Source organism: Pongo abelii, chromosome 11 (genome assembly GCF_028885655.2).
Source record: "Pongo abelii isolate AG06213 chromosome 11, NHGRI_mPonAbe1-v2.0_pri, whole genome shotgun sequence".
Classification (NCBI taxonomy): Eukaryota; Metazoa; Chordata; class Mammalia; order Primates; family Hominidae; genus Pongo; species Pongo abelii.
The window spans coordinates 69308129-69325778 of record NC_071996.2 but is presented as its reverse complement, the minus strand read 5'-3'; positions in this window follow the sequence as shown (position 1 = coordinate 69325778).

Here is a 17650-nt window from a genome sequence, read left to right as displayed (position 1 = left end):
CAAATAAAAGAAGACCAAAGCTCTAACCTTGTCTGAGCTTACAGAATTTGACCTAGAGTAGGAGGCCTCAAAGAAGATGAAAGAATGTACCATTAACAGACAAGAAAATTATAAGGAGAATGCTGTTTTATTAAAGCCACGAAATTGCTTAATTTTAGGAAGACCAAAGGATGCAAACAGGATCCACTATACAAGTTCCAGGAAGATGACATAGAAATTCCCAAAGATTGCATCTAGTTCAAGTAAAATTCGATCAATTGACTCCTAAATGGTTTACATATTTAGAGCAATTTTAATGGAATCAGGGAAACAAAATTCAGATTTCAAGGTTTATTTAGAGAGCAGGGGGCTGGACAATGGTTTATATCAGAGAGCATCATCTTTGTCAATGACTTTCAAAATATTCTCAACATATAAAAAGTCACAAATATTTGTGACTGTAGAATTGGTTATTCCAGATACAATTACAGCTATCCTTATATTTTCATAAAGTTCTTATCCTTACAGAAAAGTGTAAAAGATGTTATTAATCACTAATACCTTCCCAAAACTTGCTTTAAGCTCAACATTAATTTGGAACAGCCAGTGAAGACACTAAAAAGTGAGCTACAGCCATAGCACCAAAGTCAACCATGATAATCAGAAAAATGCAGAGTGATATCTTTCCAGGCAAGAGGGCCCTGCCTCTTCTCTATATACATGGTGATTCATATACAGTTTAAAAGAGAGGTACTTTAGTAAGTACTAACTAAAAGAAAGTTTTGTGGGGTAATATGAATAAGACAACAATAGTATTTAGGCCAGAAAATTAATAAAGAGGGAATCAACCCAACAAGAACATATAATATTTATGAAATTGCATGCACTAACATATTTCCTGGAAAGAGATAGACCATATATTGACAGAATAACAAAGAGAAAACAAAATCACACTCATAGTCAACAAATATACCAAGTTTCTATGAGAAACTGATAGTTGTAAATTAATAAATGTATAAATGTTACATAACCATATTTATAGAGTCTTATACCCTAAAAAGTGAGTATTTATATATTTTTAAAACATATGATACTAAGTCTCAAAATAAATCTTAAAAGAACTAAGAATTTTGTCATGTTGAGCCCCGTTATGCCATTTTGTGTTCATAACGGAATGTAATTCCCTTGCAGCTATATGCATTTATGTGACTGAGTTCTCCCCACAAAATGGAATGGAAATTATAAGTACAACTTTGGCATCCCTTGTTTCAAGTAAATTACTTGCCTTGGACTTGCTTTCCTATTTTCCATAAGCTAGAATTCAGAAAAATAGCAACCAGCTTACAACTGCAAACAAAGAGAATAGAACAACTAAGATGCAAGGAGCCTGGTTACCAGACATTCTTGTAGAGCAGAGCTGTCCCACTGACCTAGACCAGCCAGATTGTTATATGAAAGAAATACACTTCTATCCTATTTAAGCCACTCTACTTTGTTACAGGAACTTAGAATTGATGCTAAAAATATTTTTCAAAGGATTTAAAATCCCTGGGAAGATGTAGATCTTTTCCAGTTAATGCAGACATGTCTACATAGGAATCCAATCACTTTGGTATTATAAAACACCCCACGCTCAATAATACAGGTACTGTATTTTCCGCAAGTTGATGTCAGGATCTAAATCCTTTTATCTATACTACATTGTTCTCTATTTTCAACTCTCCTACAATTCAAATGTTTAATTAGAAAACTGCCGTCTTAAACAAAGGCTAACATTTTGCAAATCATAAAAATTATGTGTATATACAATAAAACTGCCAAAGGGATAAAAGATTCTAAAGAACATTTAGATTAATAGACATTTTGATGCATTTCTATCTTATATAGATTAAGTTTAAGAGTTCTCTTCTAAGTGGAAATATAATAGACTGCAACTTAGGTGTATGAAAAGTATTTTTAAGTTGAACACACAAGTGAGCTGAAATGTGTTGATTTTTGAGTGGTAACTATGTGCCGGGCATTGTGTTGTAGGGAGGCACTTTGCATTAAGTGTCTGCATATGGAAAATACCTGTCAAGTATTAGCTGAATTGAATTTGTATAATTTCATTTTGTCTTTTGAAAATTTTGCAAGGAAGTTATTGTTAAGTGTATTTTTCATATGACGAAATTCTGACTGAGCAGGGTTAAGTCATTGGCTAGAGATCAAAGAGTTGAAGTATCTGTTGGGAAACTTGAATAGTATCTCTCTAATGACTGGGCAAGAAATTGAGTAACCTCAGTAACCTCTAAAGACAGAAAGAATTGTTGAATCAACAAACTTTTTTCCAGCGTCAAGATATGACATAAACTTTCCATTTGTTCAGATACTGAGACATAGATATTCCATCTGTGAGAAACGCCATCTCATAGATATGCCATCTATGAGAAACTTTAAGAAACATGACTAGCTATGTGACTGGAGAACAATTCTATATGCTCTAGTTTTTTAAATATGTAAAAAAGTAATATTAATTTTTAGTGGCTTTAAATAAAATATAGGCAATCACCAAGACCAAATAAAAAAGAAAGAGAAAATCTCAACAGACTAATAATGACTAAAGAGAATGAATAGAGTAATAAAAAATTTTTCACCAGATGGCTTCACAGGAGAATTCTACCAAATATTTAAAGAAGAATTAACAACAATCCTTCTCAAATTCTTCCAAAAAACTTGAGAGGAAATATTTCCAAACTGCATCTATGAGACCAGCATTTGCCTAATGTCAAAGTCAGACACAGACACTGCAAGAAAAGAAAATTACAAGTCAATATCCTGATAAACATACATGCCAAGATCCATGACAAATACTTCCAAACTTAATTCAATAGCACATTGGAAAGATAATCCATCATGGCCAAGTAGGACTTATCCATGGGATGCAAAAATGGTTCCACACACATAAATGAATAAATGTGTCATTAACAGAATGACAGCCAAAAACCATATTATCTCAACAGATGAAGGGAAAGCATTTCACAAAAGTAACATCTTTTCATCACAGAAACGCTCAACAAATTAGTGTAGAAGGAATGTATCTCAACACAGTAAAGGCCATATATGACAGACCCGCAGCTAAAATTATTCTCAATGATGTAAAGTTGAAAGTTGTTCCTTGAGGATAAGGTACAAGACAAGGATGTTCACTCTTGCCAATTCTAGTCAACATTGTACTGTAAGTATTAGCCAGAGTAATAAGAAATGAAACAAAAAGCATCCAAATTTGAAAGAAAGAAGGAAAATTATTCCTGTTTGCAGATGACATGATCTTACAAATAGAAAACCCTAAAGATTTCACCAAAAAAGTGTTAAAACTAACAAATTAATGGAAGTTGCAGAATATAAATCAATGGATAAAAATCATATTTGTTTATACTAACAACAAATTTTCTGAAAAACAAATCAAGGAAACCAACCCATTTACATTAGCTACCAAAAAAGAAAATCCTGAAATTAAAAAAAAATTCAACTAGGTAGAAGACCTGTGTAAACATTGAAAACTCTAAAACATTGATGAAAAACATCGAAGACACCAATAAATAGGAAAATATCCCATGTGCATATATTTAAAGAAGGTTGTGAAAATGCTCATATTATCCAAAGTCATCTAAAGGTTCAATGTAATCCTTATCAAAATTCCAATGACATTTTTCACAGAAATAGAAAAAAACCCGAAAATTTGTATGAAACCACATAAGACCCCAGATAGCTAAAGCAATCCTGAGCAAAAAGGACAAATCTGAAGGCGTCAAACCACCTGACTTCAAAATATAACACAAACCTATAGTAACAAAAACTGGCATAAAACAGACACATAGACCAGTGGAACAGAATAGCTAGAAATAAATACACACACTTATAGCCAACTCCTTTTCAACAGGGGTGCTGTAGGGGCCAAGGGAAACCTTTCTATTTGCCCTGTGAAGGTTTGCTGAAAAGCCAGCTCACATAAGATTAATTGAAGAAAAGGTACACAAACCTATTAATGTGCACGTAAGAGAGAATCACAGAATGATTACCTGAAACACCCACAATGGGGTGCATAAGCTTATATAACAACTTAAGTTTACAGAAAAAATGAGGACTCAGAACAGGGCCAAAAACAGGTTATGGTGGTAAATCAGGTTATAGCGGCACAAAAGTTATGGGAGGGAGAGCAGAGGCAGACTGGCTAGCAAAGGTAGTTTTGTTATGTAAATGAAACCTCACAGGTAGCAGCTCTCAAAGAGAATAGATGGTAAATATTTGCCTCAGACTTTTAAAGGTGTCGGAATCTCAATTAATCTTCCATAAATCCCTATAAGAGAAGGCCTGGCTGCACCAATGCAGATTTCTACAGATGCAAATCTCACCCACCAAAGATAGCTTAACAGGGCTACTTCTGTTTGTTGGATTTCTGAACAGCCATCTCAAAATATGTCAAAGAAACATGTTTGAGAGTAAAATATTTTGATATCCTTCAGTCCCCACTTTGAACCTTTAAAAATTTCACATACTAACAGCCAAGTTGATAGCTTTGGAGAGATTTGGATTAGAGGTTGTTTGATCGAGATAACCAAAGGAATGGAAAAACAAATTGAAATAAACAGAAGAGATAAAATTTAAAAATGTTCTCCCATATTTTCTTGAATTCCCATATTTTCTTGAATTATTTTAGCCCTGAGAATAGCTTAGTCCTGTTTCAGGAGGTGGCACTGCAGATGGGTTAGGCCTCTATATAGGATGCAGGCAAACATATCTTATATAAGAGGCATTTTTACGGAAACAGAAGAAAAACAAAAGTTAATGTCTGGAATATTCTATATACAAGTTCTTTTAAAGAGTCTCTGAAACATCTTTAGATTTTAGTGACAATCAAATAGATTTTTTTCTGGAGTGTTATTCAAATCCAGAAAGGTCTTCAAATGAACTTTGTGTGTATCCATAAATCAGCAAGCTTGAAGGATGTTTATATGTGTTGCTGTGGTGATTTTTCTCAAAGTTTTTGTCAAATTGTCTAGCTCTACTTTGCATGGTTCAAGAAAAGCTGAGTATTAATTTCTAGTGATTTTAAGTGAGAAAAATGGGAGGAAAAATTTAAAACATTAGTTTGGAGACTTGTAGCCAGAAAATAATTGAGGATTTAGTCCAAATTGTAGACAAATAATAAAAACTTAAAAATAATGGACAATGCTAGAATTTGTAACATGTGTACTATAGTTTTTTCTTTTAAAACAATTTTTCCTCCCCAGATCCCTATTTTTACTGAGGACAAATCATAGTGGAACCAATTGATTAACAAAATAAGTTTTAGTCTTATTATACTTGACCTTGTGAAGCCCAAATATCTGAGAAAGATATTAATTAGGAAGTTTATTTTGTCAAGGTTGAGGATGCATGCCCGTGACATATCCTCAGGAGGTTCTGAGGACATGTGCCCAAGGTGGTCAGAGCACAGTTTGGTTTTACACATTTTAGGGAGACATGAGACATCAATCAACATATGTAAGATGAACATTGATTCATCTGGAAAGGTGGGAGAACTAGAAGCAAAGGTGGGACAACTCAAAGTGGGGAGGGGGCTTTCAGGTCATAGGTAGATAAGAGATAAACGGTTGCATTCTTTTGATTTTCTGATTAGCCTCTCCAAAGGAGGCAATCAGATGTGCATTTATCTCAGTGAACACAGGGGTGACTTTGAATGGAATGGGAAACAGGTTTGCTCTAAGCAGTTCCCAGCTTAACTTTTCTCTTTAGCTTAGTGATTTTGGGGCCCCAAGATTTATTTTCCTTATTTATTTTCATAACCTGATTATGGAGAGTGCATAAAAGGAAGACATAGAAGCTGGGCTGAAGAGGGAGGAAGCTGGGAGCCTGGCAAGGGCTACCTCACACTGGGCCTTGTTCCTGGTCCCCAACTACTCCAGGTGAAAGGGTGAGTTAACATGGTAAGGAGAAAAGGCCTCTGGAATATGACCACTCTCACCACAGGCCTCTGGAGTCCTGGCAGCAGGAGACCCCTTGACTACCACAGACACTCAATTTTAGTGGTAGGGGCAAGAAGTCCACTGGTGTGGAGCCCAAAGGGTTGGTGCAGGAGTGTCTGTAACAAAGCACAGCCAGAGAAGGCCATACATACGTATAATAACAATATATTGTATCTTGAAATTGCTAAGACAGTGATTGTAAGTGTTCTCATTACAAAAAAAAAAAGTATGTGAAATAATACATATCTTAATTAGCTTGATTTAGCCATTTAGCAATATATACGTATTTCAAAACAATATGTTGCACATGTACCTAATACATAAAATTTTTGTTGATTATAATAATGTTAAAATTGATGCAATACATACAGTATAGACAAGTGAGCATTTATTTTATTTCATTTACAGTAAGTAAAACATGTGAATTAGAAAAAATAATCTTTCAGTTATTCATTACATATTTATAAAGTTATCAATTTCTTCTAGATTTTCTAGTTTATGAGTTTGTGTGCATAGAGGTGTTTATAATATTCTCTGATAGTTATTTATATTTTTGTGAGGTCAGTGGTAATATCCCCTTTGTTGCTTCTAATTGTGTTTATTTGGATCTTCTCACTTTTCTTCTTTATTATGCTAGCTAGCAATCTATCTATTTTATTAACTTTTTTCAAAAACCGAACTCCTGGATTCTTTGATCTTCTGAATATTTTTCAGGTCTTAATCTCCTTCAGTTCATCTCTGATTTTTGGTTATTTTTTGTCTTCTGCTAGGTTGGGGGTTGGTTTCCTCTTACTTCTCTAGTTATTTTAGTTGTGATGTTAGCCTGTTAAATTGGGATCTTTCTTTTTGATGTGGGCATTTAGTGCTCTAAATTTCCCTCTAAGACTACCTTAGCTGTGTCCCATAGATACTAGTATGTTGTGCCTGTGCACATATACACTGGCAAAGTGATGGGAGTTGCCATGGGCTCAGGGGAAGCTGCAGTGTGGGGAGGGAGGAGGCAGGCTGGTGTGTGGCATGGGAGCCTCCCCACTGGAACTCTCTGCCAGTCAGGTATGATTCAGCAGTGCAGGAGCTATGAGGAGGGCCTCCAGGCCACCTGAAGCAGTATTATTTTTGTTTATTAAAAAATAAAATTGATTACATGGATTCACAGCTGAATTCTACCAGAAGTACATCGAAGAGCTGGTACAATTCCTATTCAAACTATCCAAAAAAATGAGAGCAAGGAGCTCTTTTGTAACTCACTCTAGGAGGCCAGCATCCTCCTGATACCAAAACCTGGAAGAAACACACCAAAAAAAGAAAATTTCAGACAAAAAGCCTTGATGAACATCGATGCAAAAATCCTCAACAAAAAACTAGCATACTGAATCCAGCAGCACATCGAAAAGCTTATCAATCATGATCAAGTAGGTCTTATCCCTGGGATGCAAGATTAGTTTAACTCACACAAGTCAATAAATGAGATTCATTACGTAAATAGAACTAAAGACAAAAAAAACACATGATTATCTCTATAGTTGCAGAAAAGGCTTTCGATAAAATTCAACACCCTTCATCTTGGAAACTGAATAAACTAGGTATTAAAGGAGCATACCTCAAAATAATGAGAGCCATCTGTGACAAACCCACAGCCAACATTGTACTGAATGGGCAAAAGCTGGAAGCATTCCCCTTGAAAACCAGAACGTGACAAGGATGTCCTCTCTCACCACTCCTATTTAACATATTATTGAGTCCTGGCCAAAGGAATCAGGCAAGAGATAAAAATAAAAGGTATCCAAATAGAGAGAAAGTCAAATTATCCTTGTTTGTAAATGACATGATCCTATATCTAGAAAATCCTACAGTCTTGATCCAAAAGCTCCTTAAACTGATAAACAACTTCAGTGTACTCTTAGCATACGAAATCAATGTATAAAAATTAGTAGCATGCTTATACACCAACAACAGTCAAGCCGAGAGCCAAATCAGGAATGCAATCCAATTAACAATAGACACAAAAATAATAAAGTACCTAGGAATACAGCTAACCAGGGAGGTGAATGATGTCTACAAAGAGAACTACAAACCACTGCTCAAAGAAATCAGAAATGACACAAACAAATGAAAAACATTCCATGCTTATGGATAAGCAAAATCAACATCATTAAAATGACCATACTGCCCAAAACAATTTATAGATTCAATGCTATTCCTATTCAGCTGCTACTGACATTCTTCACAGAACTAGACAAAGTATTTTAAAATTCATATGGAACCAAAAAGGAGCCCAAATAGTCAAGGCAATCCTAAGCAAAAAGAGCAAAGCTAGAGGCACCATGCTACCCAACTTCAAACTATGCTACAGAGCTACAGTAACCAAAACAGCATGGTACTAGTACACAAACAGACAGGTAGAGCAATGGAACAGAAAAGAGAGCCCAATAATAAGGCCACACACTTACCACGATCTGATCTTTGACAAATCTGACAAAAACAAGCAATGGGGTAAGGATTCCCTAGTCAATAAATGGTGCTGGGATAACTGGCTAGCCATATAGAGAAGATTGAAACTGAACTCCATCCTTACATCATATACAAACATTAACTCAAGATGGATTAAAGACTTAAATGTAAAACCCAAAACTATAAAAACCCTAGATGATAAGCTAGGCAATACCATTGTGGAGAAAGGAACAGGCAAAGATTTCATGATGAAGACGCCAAAAGTAACTGCAACAAAAGCAAAAATTGACAAATGGGATGTATTAAACTAAAGAGCTTTTGCACAGCAAAAGAAACTATCAACAGAGTAAACAGGCAACCTACAGAAAGGGAGAAAATTTTTGCAAAATATTCATCCAACAAAGGTCCATAAGAAACAAACAAATTTACAAGAAAAAACATACAACCCCATTAAAAAAGTGAGGAAAGGACATGAACAGACACATTTCAAAAGAAGACATACATGAGGCCAACAAGCATATGAAAAAAGCTCAGCATCATTGATCATTAGAGAAATGCAAATTAAAACCACAATGAGATACCATCTCACATCTGTCAGAATGGCTATTAATAAAAAGTAAAAAATTAACAGGTGGCTACTAAGGTTTTGGAGAAAAGGGAACTCTTACACACTGTTGGTGGGAGTGTAAATTACTTCAGCCACTATTGAAAACAGTGCGGCAATTCCTTAAAGACCTAAAAACAGAAATACCATTTGACCCAGCAATCCATTGCTGGGTATATACCCAAAGGAATATAAATCATTCTATCACAAAGACACATGGATGTGTATGTTCATTGTTCCACTCTTCACAATAGCAGACATGGAATCAACTTAAATGGCCATCAATGGTAGGCTGAATTTTTTAAAAATGGTACATATACACCATGGAATGCTATGAAGCCATAAAAATTAAGATAATGTCCTTTGCAGGAACATGGGTGGAGCTGGAGGCCATTATCCTTAGCAAAGTAATACAGGAACAGAAAACCAAATACTGAATGTTCTCACTTATAAGTGGGAGCTGAATGATGAGAACACATGGACATAAAGAGGGGAACAATAAACACGGGCCTAACAGGGTGGAGTGTGGGAGGAGGGTGTGGGGATCGGGAAAAATAACTATTAACTAATGGATACCAGGCTTAATACATGGGTGATGAAATAATCTATGAAACAAATCCCCATGACACAAATTTACCTCTAAAACAAACCTGCACACATACCCCTGAACTTAAAATAAGTTAAAAGATAATAATAATTCATCAAATATTTACCAAGTGCTGAATTTGATAATTAGAAAATAATCAACAACACAGTTTTTATTAATAATACTAATTGAATACAAAGCTCTTATTAAATTAGGTCAACACATTGTAATCTATTTATCAGCATTTATTAGCTCTTTTCTCTTTTTATTCCTCCACTCCTACCACATTCTTTTTTCTTGTCTTTACAAGAAATATTTTTTATAAACAAAAGATAGTGCATTATAAAAATTTATTAACAAATTTTTGTCAAATAAAGTTATAGTTCACAAATGTAGCTATGTATTATGACAAATACAATAGAAGGTAAAGAATTCATTATTCATAAGGAGCTTATAATCATATTTGGGAGAAAAAAATGATATAGCAGAAAGAATACAGTCCAGGTAAGGGAATACAGCTAGCCACAGTCCAGGTAAGGAAAATAGAAACCAAAGCAGTTATTTTTAAAAAAGAAAATTCTATATATAGTAAATTAGTTAAAATGATGTTAGAAAATGAAGGGAGGTACAGAATGCTGAGTTAGATAATATAGACAGTATAAGAACTGTCAAATTACAGAACACAGTAATTAAGGCAAATACAAATTCAGAGACACGGGTGGGTTACTGGAGTTTAGAGATCTACCATGAACCAGGAAAAACCTGAGGAAATGGCTCATTGCCAACTAATGTTAAGCCTATTTAAGAATTTCCTTTAGAAGAGGTTGTCATCATGGACATTTGTGTTCTAAGACCAATAATGAGTATTCAAAACACAATTCAAAACAACATAAAACACAAAGTTAATAAAACCTATTCTTTAGCCTCATGTTGTAGCAGGACAAGCCACAGACAAAACCCCTCAGACAGGGGTTTATTTGGCTGGGAGCTTTGGCAAGACTCACGTCTCCAAAAACCGAGCTCCAGGAGTGAGCAATTCCTGTCCCTTTTAAGGGCTTGCAACCCTAAGGGGGTCCGTGTGAGAGGGTCGTGATCGATTCAGCAAGCAGGGGGTTCGTGACTGGGGGCTGCATGCACTGGTAATCAGAATGGAACAGAATAGGACAGGAATTTTCACAGTGCTTTTCCATATAGTATCTGGAATCTATAGATAACATAACCATTAGGTCAGAGGTCGATCCTTAACCAGGCCCAGGGCGCAGCGCCGGGCTGTCTGCCTATGGATTTCATTTCTGCCTTTTAGTTTTTACTTCTTCTTTCCTTGGAGGCAGAAATTACGCATAAGACAATATGACGGGTGGTCTCCTCCCTTAACGTTGCTATTGTACTACAGATTTGAAATCCTTCTATTATGAAGCTAGCCACAGTCCAGGTAAGGAAAATAGAAACCAAAGCAGTTATTTTTAAAAAAGAAAATTCTATATATAGTAAATTAGTTAAAATGATGTTAGAAAATGAAGGGAGGTACAGAATGCTGAGTTAGATAATTGATTAATAATAATAATTGCAAGAAGTAGCCAACAGCCTTACCTCTCAGTGACCAAAGGGAAGAGGTTTGGTTATCGGAAGCTTGCAGTTTGGAGGAAGCACTCTTACAGTAGGTAGGTAATCAGGCTCCCCTCCCCACACCAGGAAGGTCAGGTGACCATCAAGTGCCGGTCAGGCAGTTGTTAAGCTGTCTGCCTAAAATAACAATTGGTCGCAGCCGGGGCCAGGGAAAGGCAGTCTGCCAATAGATAGAAACACCTGAAACTGGTGACCAGCAGCTTCCTGATAAGATCTCAGGAGTTGGGCCAGTGGACTCACCCATGTGCTCTAAGAGGCAGAAAGGGGAGTTTCACTGGTATATAACCTTCCTGTAGGAATGCCAGACTGGTAAGGGAAGAATGCCTGAAGTGAGCATGCATACAACTCCAGTAAACACATTGTGCATGAAGCCCCTCCCAAGGTCTAGCAGGCCACTGTGCATGTGGAAAGCCCATCCTTAGGGAAGAATCAAGGGAGAAGAGGCGCAAACCCCGGAAGTATGCCAATGTGTAAAACCCCAAGTCAAAGGTCAGACAGTGCACTTGATCTCTCAAGTATGAAGGGTGACTTTGTTGCTTAAAAACAATAGTTTAATAACTAGCACATTTATGTCCTAGGATGAGAACTAAACTTTAAATATTTCATAGTAATTTTTCCATTCTACTATGAAATTGAAATCCTTCCCACATAATTTTATTGCACTCCATTTAGCTGTTATTGCTAAATGTGCATCTCTCTGTGGGAAAAAGAAAGAAATTCTTGAAAGGTGAGTGAATGTATTATAATAATCACCAACTATTTAAAGACTATCACTAGATGGAAGAAAATATTTTACTTTCATTACAATTGTGTTTAGTGCAAGCAAAATTTTAACAGACAAATTAAGGTAGATGAGATGGAATTAGAGGGTAAAGGATATTTGTCTGTGCGCTAATGAATAACCACTACATACCAAATGAGAAAGATAGAGTAAAAGAAGACTAAGCGGTGAACGATGACACTAATGAGTGGCAGCTGTGTCACATTTTTCATGATTTTCCTACTTTTGCACATGAAACAGAAAATCCCTGGCTGCAATCAAGGTGTTGGCTAGATTGTAATCATCCTAAGGCTCTACTGGCAGAGGATCTGCTTTCAAGCTCAGACATGTAAGTGTTGGAAGGCCTCAGGTCCTTGCAGGCTATTGGCCAGAAAAGCAAGTTCCTCGCTCCGTGGGGAGCCCATAAGGTTGCTCACAGCATAGCACAAGGAGTGAGTGAGATCACCCAAGAGAGAAGCCACAGTCTTTTTGTAACTTGATCTCAGAAATGACAACCCATCACCTCTGCTGCATTTTATTCTCTACAAAGGGATTACACAAGGGCGTACATATCAGGAGGCAAGAATCATTGAGGGCAATGCTAGAGGCAGCTTAGCACAGATCTTAAATACTTTAAACAACAGGCAGATCTGTGCTCTGTGCTGACAGAATCTACAAGAGTTGGCATCGAATTTTTGAAGATTGTGGAAGGCACTGTTTGAGATATTTTCATAATAAATCCACTGGTATATACACTTAAATAAGGTAATACATCAAATTAGGAACATGCACAGGTCAGGCATGTGGTGACTCACACCTGCAATCCCAGTGCTGTGGAAGGCCAGGAATTAGAGACCAGCCTGGGCAACATAGCAAGACCCTATCTCCCCACAAACTAAAAAACTTAGCCAAGTGTGGTGGTGTGCACCTGTAGTCCTAGTTACTCAGGATGCTGAGACACAGGCATTGCTGGAGCCCAGGCTTTGAGGTTGCAGTGAACTATGATCATGTCACTATACTCCAGGCTGGATGACAGAGCAAGACTCCATCTCTTTAAAAAAAAAAAAAGGAAGAAGCACAAATGTATTTTTCCAAAGCTATTGTTTATAGCGTATAGTGATTAATTCAGTAGGTTAATAATGTTGTCTCTGAGACCACAATGACCATTTTGCAATCTTCTAAGGCCCTTCTCTCAGAGTACAGGTCAGGTACTATAACTTCAGGCATCATGCCTTAGTTCAAAACAGGAAGAATGAGAAAAGGTGGTGCTAGTAAGCATTCTCTTATTGGGAAAGGGAATGCCCCCTAGCTGACTCTCTTTACATCACAATGGTCATTCCTAGACCAGAAAAATAGACTGAGATAACAGTGACACATTTAGACTGAACAGGATTTGGCCTCTGGGGCTGGAAAAAGGAGTACATTCCCTGAGATCAAGGGATTTCCACCTTTGAAAAATCAGGTCTTAGCAGATAAAATGGGAAGAAAAGATTTTCAGGTATATAATGAACAATCTGCCACAATTACAACCAAAGTGTCTCCCCTGTATTGGAGATTGAAAATTCAATGAAACTTATTATAGTATTTTACTTTATATATACCTTCCATTTTATCATATTAAATTATTCGCTGCAAGAAATAAATGAGGCCAGATGAAATTATATGACTTAGGAGGCTTAAAGGCAATAAACTTCAGCTTTAATTTTTGAGTTGTTAACTTGTCTTACTTTTAGACACGCATATATAAGAAAATACATTATGCAATGGGAAAACTACAGTTTTACATAAGAGATGTTAATGATAAAACTTATTTGTAACAAAATCTTTACCTTCTAGAAAGTCTACTTTCTGGCCTATTGCTTCAGTCCCTTTATTAAAAAGTCTATGCCTAATATGATAAGTTCTCATTTAATTACAGATGATGAGAGGATGATAAAGTTTTTTTTAGAAAACATATGCTTTAAGGCCTGCAAGTTGATTCTTAGGCTTATTTAACACATCTGTAATAATAAAAAATTTAAGCTTTTAAAAATTAAAAATGCCATTATGTAGACAGGCTCTCAAAGTACACTGTTGAATCTAAAAATAGACGAGAACTACATGCAGAAACTTAAAATATGGTAAAGAATATATTTCAAATTTATGGAAGAATATGAATTTTAATAAATGGTATTAGGATAGTTTGATAGCATACTTTATGCAAAAATAATCATTTCAAATATTTACATAAGAAATATGAACAAGAAAGTAATAGAAGAAAACATGGAAACTTTTTTTAGTCACAAAATGATCAAATTTTTCAATGATATATGAAGAAAAGATCAATAAATTGAACAATGTATAAACCAAGCATTCAATATGGCAAAACACATGCATAAAGGAAAAATTGGTAATTACATAATAGCGGGATAATTTAATATAGAAAACATTCAACAATTTGTAAAAAGACCAGGAAAAAGTAGAAAATACACAGAGAATATGACAATAATTCACAGAGAAGTCAATTAGAGTAGCTCATAAATATCTGGAAAGATGGTTTATCTCACTCAAAGAAGATAAATGAAAAACAAAAATGGAGACACTACTGAGTGGGCATGGTGGTTCATGCCTATAATTCCAGAGTTTTGAGAGGCCAAGGTGCTTGAGATTAGGAGTTTGAGACCAGCCTAGGCAATATAGGAAGGCCTGTCTCTACAAAAAAATTAAAAATTAGCTTTGTGTGATGGCATGTGCCTGTAGTCATAGCTACTGGGGAGGCCAGGCAGGAAAATCCCTTGAGCTCAGGAGTCTGAGGTTACATGAGCATGATTGCAACAATGCACTCTTTTCTAGGTGAGAGAGCAAGTCTCTGTTTCTAAAAATAAAAAATAAAAATAAAAATATAGAAAGAAAACTATTTTTTCCTTTTAGATTGGCAAAACTAAAATGATTGAAAATAGAATTATAAAATGCATATGAATGGATGTATGCCTGTAAACTCATTAATGACTCTCAGAAAATACTTAAGAAATTGATCACAGTGATTGTAATTAGGTGAGCAGAATGGCTGCTATGAAATATTTTCTTGCAAGCCCTTTTGTGTTATTTGTAATTGGAACTGGGATAATCCATAAGATTATCTATAATATCCAATATTACATAACATATTAATTAACATGTCTGATTCTCACTTACACCAACTTCTGACTGTGAGAAACAGTATTTCTTTGCTTGAGAGCTTTCTCCAGATATTGAAGCCTGCTTTGTTCACTTGTGCAGCAGGCTACAAGTACCTGGAAATTAATATCCCATAGGAAGAGCTCTCAACCAGTGTCTTACAAGAGCTGGTACATAAATAGCTCAGCTTGATCATCTTGCAAGTGAGCTATCTCTGAGACGTGTGTTCTATACTGGCTCACAGAGTTTCTCCAACAGGCTTATGAGATGAAAATTAAACATTTGGGATTGGGCCCAAGCAGGTCCAAAGTGCACAAATTAGTTTCAACAACAAAGTGTTCAAGAAACCCAAACCACAGACCTCTGTTGCAGCATACATACACAGGTCTCCTTCAGGTCAAGTCCTATGGCCTTTTGGGAAGTTCCCTATGAACAGTTTGACCAAGGAATAAAAATATTCAGGTCTTGCTCAGAACAGGTTGCCTCCTTTCACTGTAAAGTAAAACATGGATTGCGGTTAAACTCCAGCTATACTCAGGAGTAGCCCTGAAATAAAAGAGGAAAAATCTGCTCAGTAGTCAGACAAGTGAGCTATACACCTAATTGTTGACATGGAGTAGAAAAAGTGGATGGAAATATGAATGACAATGAAATTCTGAGCAGTATTAAATGACTTGGCTAGTTGGTTAAAGGCCTGGAAAGAAGAAGGTTGGAAAATTAGAGAAAAACTTTTGGGAATTAAGCATATGGGTATATCTATGAGAATGGGCACAATGTATACAAATCTTCCTTTCATCCTTCAGTACCCACCAGAGACATCTACCTCCACCACAGAGGAAACACAATATGCAGATGGAGAGAGGTCTGTGGGGCTCAGTTAGCCTCCTCCTCAGCATCCCCTCTCCTGATGATGAATGACAGGTCTGTGATATCTGTGATAGGTCTATGAGTGGGGCAGTCATAAGGATGGGAATGAACACTGTGCATGGGTTTCTTCTCAGCATACTACAACATATGAGGACTGACCCCAGGTGTGTGTGGTAAGATATGAAATCATAAATCATAGTAGAATTTTACCTGTCAGTAAACTCTCCCTTAGCCTTTATTCTGGCCAGGTGCTCTGGCTCACACTTGTAATCCCGGCACTTTGGAAGGCTGAGGCAGGCAGATCATGAGGTCAGGAGTTTGAGACCAGCCTGGCCAACATAGTGAAACCCCGTCTCTACTAAAAATACAAAAAATTAGCTGGGCGTGGTGGCAGGTGCCTGTAATCCCAGCTACTTGGGAGGCTGAGGCAGGAGAATCACTTGAAGCCAGGAGGCGGAGATTGCAGTGAGCCGAGATCACATCACTGCACTCCAGGGCAAGACTCCATCTCAAAAAAAAAAAAAAAAAAAAAAGGCCTTTATTCTGCACCCCTTAACATCTCACTCCAAGTTACCAAAACTGACTCAAAATGAAATAAACAGTCAGAATAGCATTCTATCTGTTAAACTAATTAAATGTATAATTAAAACCCCAACCTCAATGGAATCTCCAGACTCAGGTTTGCATAGTCAAATTTGTCAGCCATTCAAGGAAGAAATAATATCAATCTTACAAAACCCCATTTAGAAAATAGACAGAAGAAGGATGCTTCCTAACCTATTGTATGAGGCTGAGACAATCCTGACAATAAAATTTGATCAAGATAATATATGTAATTAGAAACTAATATCCTCATCAACGCAGATGCAAAAATTCTTAACAAAAAATTAGAATATAAAAGAAAACACAATGTGATCATGTGGTGATTATTCCAGGACTGCAAAATTTGTTCAAAAAGTGCAAATAAATAATGTAATTCAGGTCAGGCACCATGGCTCATACCTGTAATCCTAGCACTTTGGGAGGCCAAGGTGGGAGCCCAGGAGTTTGAAACCAGCCTGGACAACATAGGGTGATCCTGTATCTACAAAAAATAAAAAATTAGTTGGGTGTGGTGGTGCACACCTGTGGTCCCAGCTACTTGGGAGGCTGAAGTGGGAGGATCACTTGAGCCTGGGAGGTCAAGGCTGCAGTGAGGAATAATTGCACTACTGCATTCCGGCCTGGGCAATAGGAGAGAAAAACTGTCTCAATAAATAAAGATAAAAATAATGTAATTCACTAAATTAATAGAGTGTAGGAGAAAACTCATGACCAGCTCAATAGATAAAGAAAAAACCTTTGACAAAATTCAACAACCTTATGTTTAAAAAAACATTATCAGCACACTTGGAAAATAGGATAATTTCCTTAATTTGGTAATAGACATCTACAAAAACCCTACAGCTAATATTATACTTAGTGGTGAAATATTGAATGATTATTCTGTAAGACTGGGAACTATGAAAGGTTGTCTACTCCACCTTCTTATAGTCAATATTGTATTGAGAGTTTCAGGCACGGAAATACAGCAGTGTTATTGGGAAAAGAGGAGAACATCTGTTTTCATCCACAGA